At 43.0% G+C, this 7,459-nt stretch overlaps 16 non-coding genes across 16 annotated transcripts in view; all 16 read right to left on the bottom strand.

Moving 5' to 3' along the window:
* TRNAV-UAC (transfer RNA valine (anticodon UAC)) overlaps nucleotides 1-70 on the bottom strand; it is a 73-nt gene extending 3 nt beyond the window's left edge. Inside the window, exon 1 of the tRNA in view lies at nucleotides 1-70. This exon is cut by the window's left edge and continues 3 nt beyond it. This is a non-coding gene — a tRNA (tRNA-Val).
* Nucleotides 71-160: 90 nt separating this feature from the next.
* On the bottom strand, nucleotides 161-233 carry TRNAV-CAC (transfer RNA valine (anticodon CAC)). Its single transcript has one exon. It is a non-coding gene; the product is annotated as a tRNA-Val (tRNA).
* Nucleotides 234-2,249: 2,016 nt separating this feature from the next.
* On the bottom strand, nucleotides 2,250-2,322 carry TRNAV-AAC (transfer RNA valine (anticodon AAC)). The gene has a single exon. It is a non-coding gene; the product is annotated as a tRNA-Val (tRNA).
* Nucleotides 2,323-2,412: 90 nt separating this feature from the next.
* On the bottom strand, nucleotides 2,413-2,485 carry TRNAV-AAC (transfer RNA valine (anticodon AAC)). Its single transcript has one exon. It is a non-coding gene; the product is annotated as a tRNA-Val (tRNA).
* A 201-nt stretch (nucleotides 2,486-2,686) lies between these two features.
* On the bottom strand, nucleotides 2,687-2,759 carry TRNAV-AAC (transfer RNA valine (anticodon AAC)). Its single transcript has one exon. It is a non-coding gene; the product is annotated as a tRNA-Val (tRNA).
* Nucleotides 2,760-2,960: 201 nt separating this feature from the next.
* TRNAV-AAC (transfer RNA valine (anticodon AAC)) lies at nucleotides 2,961-3,033 on the bottom strand. The gene has a single exon. It is a non-coding gene; the product is annotated as a tRNA-Val (tRNA).
* A 90-nt stretch (nucleotides 3,034-3,123) lies between these two features.
* Nucleotides 3,124-3,196, bottom strand: TRNAV-UAC (transfer RNA valine (anticodon UAC)). Its single transcript has one exon. It is a non-coding gene; the product is annotated as a tRNA-Val (tRNA).
* Nucleotides 3,197-3,886: 690 nt separating this feature from the next.
* On the bottom strand, nucleotides 3,887-3,959 carry TRNAV-AAC (transfer RNA valine (anticodon AAC)). Its single transcript has one exon. It is a non-coding gene; the product is annotated as a tRNA-Val (tRNA).
* A 579-nt stretch (nucleotides 3,960-4,538) lies between these two features.
* On the bottom strand, nucleotides 4,539-4,611 carry TRNAV-AAC (transfer RNA valine (anticodon AAC)). Its single transcript has one exon. It is a non-coding gene; the product is annotated as a tRNA-Val (tRNA).
* A 90-nt stretch (nucleotides 4,612-4,701) lies between these two features.
* Nucleotides 4,702-4,774, bottom strand: TRNAV-AAC (transfer RNA valine (anticodon AAC)). Its single transcript has one exon. It is a non-coding gene; the product is annotated as a tRNA-Val (tRNA).
* Nucleotides 4,775-5,138: 364 nt separating this feature from the next.
* Nucleotides 5,139-5,211, bottom strand: TRNAV-UAC (transfer RNA valine (anticodon UAC)). Its single transcript has one exon. It is a non-coding gene; the product is annotated as a tRNA-Val (tRNA).
* A 475-nt stretch (nucleotides 5,212-5,686) lies between these two features.
* TRNAV-AAC (transfer RNA valine (anticodon AAC)) lies at nucleotides 5,687-5,759 on the bottom strand. Its single transcript has one exon. It is a non-coding gene; the product is annotated as a tRNA-Val (tRNA).
* A 90-nt stretch (nucleotides 5,760-5,849) lies between these two features.
* On the bottom strand, nucleotides 5,850-5,922 carry TRNAV-AAC (transfer RNA valine (anticodon AAC)). The gene has a single exon. It is a non-coding gene; the product is annotated as a tRNA-Val (tRNA).
* A 364-nt stretch (nucleotides 5,923-6,286) lies between these two features.
* Nucleotides 6,287-6,359, bottom strand: TRNAV-UAC (transfer RNA valine (anticodon UAC)). The gene has a single exon. It is a non-coding gene; the product is annotated as a tRNA-Val (tRNA).
* A 200-nt stretch (nucleotides 6,360-6,559) lies between these two features.
* Nucleotides 6,560-6,632, bottom strand: TRNAV-AAC (transfer RNA valine (anticodon AAC)). The gene has a single exon. It is a non-coding gene; the product is annotated as a tRNA-Val (tRNA).
* Nucleotides 6,633-6,833: 201 nt separating this feature from the next.
* TRNAV-AAC (transfer RNA valine (anticodon AAC)) lies at nucleotides 6,834-6,906 on the bottom strand. Its single transcript has one exon. It is a non-coding gene; the product is annotated as a tRNA-Val (tRNA).
* Nucleotides 6,907-7,459: the final 553 nt, after the last annotated feature.

Genomic DNA, 7,459 nt, shown 5'->3' with positions numbered 1-7,459 from the left:
TTCTGCCCAGTTTCGAACTGAGGACCTTTCGCGTGTAAGGCGAACGTGATAACCACTACACTACAGAAACATCTTAGAAACAAAGCCAGACACGATAGAATGTAGGAGGCACTTTCTAAAAAAAGAGCCATTGCATGAAAATGCTTAGCTAAAAATCCATTGTTTCTGCCCAGTTTCGAACTGTGGACCTTTCGCGTGTGAGGCGAACGTGATAACCACTACACTACAGAAACTTCTCAGAAACTATACACGACACCAACCAATGTAGGAGTCACTTTCATAAAATAGAGCCATTGAAGAAAAATGATTAGGTTAAAAACACTTGTTTCTGCCCAGTTTTGAACTGGGGACCTTTTGCGTGTAAGGCGAACGTGATAACCACTACACTACAGAAACGTCTTAGAAACTACGCCAGACACCATCCAATGTAGGAGGCACTTTCTAAAAAAAGAGCCATTGCATGAAAATGCTTAGCTAAAAATCCATTGTTTCTGCCCAGTTTCGAACTGGGGACCTTTCTCGTGTTAGGTGAATGTGATAACCACTACACTACAGAAACTTCTCGGAAACTATACCAGACACCAACCAATGTAGGAGGCACTTTCTAAAAACAGAGTCATTGAAGAAAAATGCTTAGGTTAAAAACACTTGTTTCTGCCCAGTTTCTACCGTCTTAGAAACTAGGATGCGGTCATTCGTCAGAATGCATTTAGGTCTATAGTCATTAGGTCGACCCCACTAGGTCGACTGGCAGGAAGGTCGACCTGACTTAAGGTCGACATGGGCCAAGGTCGACATGACTTAAGGTCGAATTTGCATAAAGGTCGACATGAGGAAGGTCGACTGGTCATAAGGTCGACATGGGTTTTTCACTGTTTTTTTAGCCGACATGTGCCGACAGGCGGTATTTCATGCCCTACCATCCACTAGGGCGTGGTTGGAGAATAAAATAGTGTGCCGAGCGCAGCGAGGCACCGTGCCCGAAGCATTGCGAGCGAAGCGAGCGATGCGAGGGTCCGATTCTCATTGCCAACTGTGTCCATGTCGACTGTGTCGACATTCGGACCAAAAAACAGTGAAAAACCCATGTCGACCTTATGACCAGTCGACCTTACTCATGTCGACCTTTATGCAAATTCGACCTTAAGTCATGTCGACCTTGGCCCATGTCGACCTTAAGTCATGTCGACCTTGGCCCATGTCGACCTTAAGTCAGGTCGACCTTCCTGCCAGTCGACCTAGTGGGGTCGACCTAATGACTGTAGACCTAGAATCATTCTGACATATGATCCCAACCCTAGAAACTAAGCCAGACACCATCCAATGTAGGAGGCACTGTCTAAAAAAGGGCCATTGCATTAAAATGCTTAGCTAAAAATCCATTGTTTCTGCCCAGTTTCGAACTGGGGACCTTTCGCGTGTTAGGCAAATGTGATAACCACTACACTACAGAAACTTCTCGGAAACTATACCAGACACCAACCAATGTAGGAGGCACTTTCTAAAAACAGAGTCATTGAAGAAAAATGCTTAGGTTAAAAACACTTGTTTCTGCCCAGTTTTTACCGTCTTAGAAACTAGGATGCGGTCATTCGTCAGAATGCATTTAGGTCTATAGTCATTAGGTCGACCCCACTAGGTCGACTGGCAGGAATGTCGACCTAACTTAAGGTCGACATGGGCCAAGGTCGACATGACTTAAGGTCGAATTTGCATAAAGGTCGACATGAGGAAGGTCGACTGGTCATGAGGTCGACATTGGTTTTTCACTGTTTTTTGAGCCGACATGTGCCGACAGGCGGTATTTCATGCCCTACCATCCACTAGGGCGTGGTGGGAGAATAAAATAGTGTGCCGAGCGCAGCGAGGCACCGTGCCCGAAGCATTGCGAGCGAAGCGAGCGATGCGAGGGTCCGATTCTCATTGCCAACTGTGTCCATGTCGACTGTGTCGACATTCGGACCAAAAAACAGTGAAAAACCCATGTCGACCTTATGACCAGTCGACCTTCCTCATGTCGACCTTTATGCAAATTCGACCTTAAGTCATGTCGACCTTGGCCCATGTCGACCTTATGTCAGGTCGACCTTCCTGCCAGTCGACCTAGTGGGGTCGACCTAATGACTGTAGACCTAGAATCATTCTGACATATGATCCCAACCCTAGAAACTAAGCCAGACACCATCCAATGTAGGAGGCACTGTCTAAAAAAAGGGCCATTGCATTAAAATGATTAGCTAAAAATCCATTGTTTCTGCCCAGTTTCGAACTGGGGACCTTTCGCGTGTTAGGCAAACGTGATAACCACTACACTACAGAAACTTCTCGGAAACTATACCAGACACCATCCAATGTAGGAGGCACTGTCTAAAAAAAGGGTCCTTGCATTAAAATGCTTAGCTAAAAATCCATTGTTTCTGCCCAGTTTCGAACTGGGGACCTTTCGCGTGTTAGGCGAACGTGATAACCACTACACTACAGAAACTTCTCGGAAACTATACCAGACACCAACCAATGTAGGAGGCACTTTCTAAAAACAGAGTCATTGAAGAAAAATGCTTAGGTTAAAAACACTTGTTTCTGCCCAGTTTCTACCATCTTAGAAACTAAGCCAGACACCATCCAATGTAGCAGGCACTGTCTAAAAAAAGGGCCATTGCATTAAAATGCTTAGCTAAAAATCCATTGTTTCTGCCCAGTTTTGAACTGGGGACCTTTCGCGTGTTAGGCGAACGTGATTACCACTACACTACAGAAACTTCTCGGAAACTATACCAGACACCAACCAATGTAGGAGGCACTTTCTAAAAACAGAGTCATTGAAGAATAATGCTTAGGTTAAAAACACTTGTTTCTGCCCAGTTTCTACCGTCTTAGAAACTAAGCCAGACACCATCCAATGTAGGAGGCACTGTCTAAAAAAAGGGCCATTGCATTAAAATGCTTTGCTAAAAATCCATTGTTTCTGCCCAGTTTCGAACTGGGGACCTTTCGCGTGTTAGGCGAACGTGATAACCACTACACTACAGAAACTTCTCGGAAACTATACCAGACACCAACCAATGTAGGAGGCACTTTCTAAAAACAAAGTCATTGAAGAAAAATGCTTAGGTTAAAAACACTTGTTTCTGCCCAGTTTCGAACTGAGGACCTTTCGCGTGTAAGGCGAACGTGATAACCACTACACTACAGAAACATCTTAGAAACAAAGCCAGACACGATACAATGTAGAAGGCATTTTCTAAAAAAAGAGCCATTGCATGAAAATGCTTAGCTAAAAATCCATTGTTTCTGCCCAGTTTCGAACTGTGGACCTTTCACGTGTGAGGCGAACGTGATAACCACTACACTACAGAAACTTCTCAGAAACTATACACGACACCAACCAATGTAGGAGTCACTTTCATAAAATAGAGCAATTGAAGAAAAATGATTAGGTTAAAAACACTTGTTTCTGCCCAGTTTCGAACTGGGGACCTTTTGCGTGTAAGGCGAACGTGATAACCACTACACTACAGAAACGTCTTAGAAACTACGCCAGACACCATCCAATGTAGGAGGCACTTTCTAAAAAAAGAGCCATTGCATGAAAATGCTTAGCTAAAAATCCATTGTTTCTGCCCAGTTTCGAACTGGGGACCTTTCTCGTGTTAGGTGAATGTGATAACCACTACACTTCAGAAACTTCTCGGAAACTATACCAGACATAAACCAATGTAGGAGGCACTTTCTAAAAACAGAGTCATTGAAGAAAAATGCTTAGGTTAAAAACACTTGTTTCTGCCCAGTTTCTACCGTCTTAGAAACTAAGCCAGACACCATCCAATGTAGGAGGCACTGTCTAAAAAAAGGGCCATTGCATTAAAATGCTTAGCTAAAAATCCATTGTTTCTGCCCAGTTTCGAACTGGGGACCTTTCGCGTGTTAGGCGAACGTGATATCCACTACACTACAGAAACGTCTTAGAAACTACGCCAGACACCATCCAATGTAGGAGGCACTTTCTAAAAAAAGAGCCATTGAATGAAAATGCTTAGCTAAAAATCCATTGTTTCTGCCCAGTTTCGAACTGGGGACCTTTCGCGTGTTAGGTGAATGTGATAACCACTACACTACAGAAACTTCTCGGAAACTATACCAGACACCAACCAATGTAGGAGGCACTTTCTAAAAACAGAGTCATTGAAGAAAAATGCTTAGGTTAAAAACACTTGTTTCTGCCCAGTTTCGAACTGGGGACCTTTCGCGTGTAAGGCGAACGTGATAACCAATACACTACAGAAACGTCTTAGAAACTAAGCCAGACACCATCCAATGTAGGAGGCACTTTCTAAAAAAAGAGCCATTGCATGAAAATGCTTAGCTAAAAATCCATTGTTTCTGCCGAGTTTCGAACTGGGGACCTTTCGCGTGTGAGGCGAACGTGATAACCACTACACTACAGAAACTTCTCAGAAACTATACTAGACACCAACCAATGTAAGAGGCACTGTCTAAAAAAAGGGCCATTGCATTAAAATGCTTAGCTAAAAATCCATTGTTTCTGCCCAGTTTCGAACTGGGGACCTTTCGCGTGTTAGGCGAACGTGATAACCACTACACTACAGAAACTTCTCGGAAACTACACCAGACACCATCCAATGTAGGAGGCACTGTCGAAAAAAAGGGTCCTTGCATTAAAATGCTTAGCTAAAAATCCATTGTTTCTGCCCAGTTTCGAACTGGGGACCTTTCGCGTGTTAGGCGAACGTGATAACCACTACACTACAGAAACTTCTCGGAAACTATACCAGACACCAACCAATGTAGGAGGCACTTTCTAAAAACAGAGTCATTGAAGAAAAATGCTTAGGTTAAAAACACTTGTTTCTGCCCAGTTTCTACCGTCTTAGAAACTAAGCCAGACACCATCCAATGTAGGAGGCACTGTCTAAAAAAAGGGCCATTGCATTAAAATGCTTAGCTAAAAATCCATTGTTTCTGCCCAGTTTCGTACTGGGGACCTTTCGCGTGTTAGGCGAACGTGATAACCACTACACTACAGAAACTTCTCGGAAACTATACCAGACACCAACCAATGTAGGAGGCACTTTCTAAAAACAGAGTCATTGAAGAAAAATGCTTAGGTTAAAAACACTTGTTTCTGCCCAGTTTCGAACTGAGGACCTTTCGCGTGTAAGGCGAATGTGATAACCACTACACTACAGAAACGTCTTAGAAACTAAGCCAGACACCATCCAATGTAGGAGGCACTTTCTAAAAACAGAGTCATTGAAGAAAAATGCTTAGGTTAAAAATACTTGTTTCTGCCCAGTTTCTACCGTCTTAGAAACTAAGCCAGACACCATCCAATGTAGGAGGCACTGTCTAAAAAAAGGGCCATTGCATTAAAATGCTTAGCTAAAAATCCATTGTTTCTGCCCAGTTTCGAACTGGGGACCTTCCGCGTGTTAGGCAAACGTGATAACCACTACACTACAGAAACTTCTCGGAAACTATACCAGACACCAACCAATGTAGGAGGCACTTTCTAAAAACAGAGTCATTGAAGAAAAATGCTTAGGTTAAAAACACTTGTTTCTGCACAGTTTCTACTGTCATAGAAACTAAGCCAGACACCATCCAATGTAGGAGGCACTGTCTAAAAAAAGGGCCATTGCATTAAAATGCTTAGCTAAAAATCCATTGTTTCTGCCCAGTTTCGAACTGGGGACCTTTCGCGTGTTAGGCGAACGTGATAACCACTACACTACAGAAACTTCTCGGAAACTACACCAGACACCATCCAATGTAGGAGGCACTGTCGAAAAAAAGGGTCCTTGCATTAAAATGCTTAGCTAAAAATCCATTGTTTCTGCCCAGTTTCGAACTGGGGACCTTTCGCGTGTTAGGCGAACGTGATAACCACTACACTACAGAAACTTCTCGGAAACTATACCAGACACCAACCAATGTAGGAGGCACTTTCTAAAAACAGAGTCATTGAAGAAAAATGCTTAGGTTAAAAACACTTGTTTCTGCCCAGTTTCTACCGTCTTAGAAACTAAGCCAGACACCATCCAATGTAGGAGGCACTGTCTAAAAAAAGGGCCATTGCATTAAAATGCTTAGCTAAAAATCCATTGTTTCTGCCCAGTTTCGTACTGGGGACCTTTCGCGTGTTAGGCGAACGTGATAACCACTACACTACAGAAACTTCTCGGAAACTATACCAGACACCAACCAATGTAGGAGGCACTTTCTAAAAACAGAGTCATTGAAGAAAAATGCTTAGGTTAAAAACACTTGTTTCTGCCCAGTTTCGAACTGAGGACCTTTCGCGTGTAAGGCGAATGTGATAACCACTACACTACAGAAACGTCTTAGAAACTTAACCGGACACCATCCAATGTAGGAGGCACTTTCTAAAAACAGAGTCATTGAAGAAAAATGCTTAGGTTAAAAATACTTGTTTCTGCCCAGTTTCTACCGTCTTAGAAACTAAGCCAGACACCATCCAATGTAGGAGGCACTGTCTAAAAAAGGGCCATTGCATTAAAATGCTTAGCTAAAAATCCATTGTTTCTGCCCAGTTTCGAACTGGGGACCTTTCGCGTGTTAGGCGAACGTGATAACCACTACACTACAGAAACTTCTCGGAAACTATACCAGACACCAACCAATGTAGGAGGCACTTTCTAAAAACAGAGTCATTGAAGAAAAATGCTTAGGTTAAAAACACTTGTTTCTGCCCAGTTTCTACCGTCATAGAAACTAAGCCAGACACCATCCAATGTAGGAGGCACTGTCTAAAAAAAGGGCCATTGCATTAAAATGCTTAGCTAAAAATCCATTGTTTCTGCCCAGTTTCGAACTGGGGACCTTTCGCGTGTTAGGCGAACGTGATAACCACTACACTACAGAAACTTCTCGGAAACTATACCAGACACCAACCAATGTAGGAGGCACTTTCTAAAAACAGAGTCATTGAAGAAAAATGCTTAGGTTAAAAACACTTGTTTCGGCCCAGTTTCTACCGTCTTAGAAACTAAGCCAGACACCATCCAATGTAGCAGGCACTGTCTAAAAAAATGGCCATTGCATTAAAATTCTTAGCTAAAAATCCATTGTTTCTACCCAGTTTCGAACTGGGGACCTTTCGCGTGTTAGGCGACCGTGATAACCACTACACTACAGAAACTTCTCGGAAACTATACCAGACACCAACCAATGTAGGAGGCACTTTCTAAAAACAGAGTCATTGAAGAAAAATGCTTAGGTTAAAAACACTTGTTTCTGCCCAGTTTCTACCGTCTTAGAAACTAAGCCAGACACCATCCAATGTAGGAGGCACTGTCTAAAAAAAGGGCCATTGCATTAAAATGCTTAGCTAAAAATCCATTGTTTCTGCCCAGTTTCAAACTGGGGACCTTTCGCGTGTTAGGCGAACGTGATAACCGCTACACTACAGAAACTACTC

This window comes from Crinia signifera, chromosome 3 (assembly GCF_055691185.1).
Source record: "Crinia signifera chromosome 3, ASM5569118v1, whole genome shotgun sequence".
In the NCBI taxonomy this organism is placed as follows: Eukaryota; Metazoa; Chordata; class Amphibia; order Anura; family Myobatrachidae; genus Crinia; species Crinia signifera.
The sequence above is the reverse complement of the archived record's forward strand: the minus strand, read 5'-3'. Positions and strand labels throughout refer to the sequence as shown.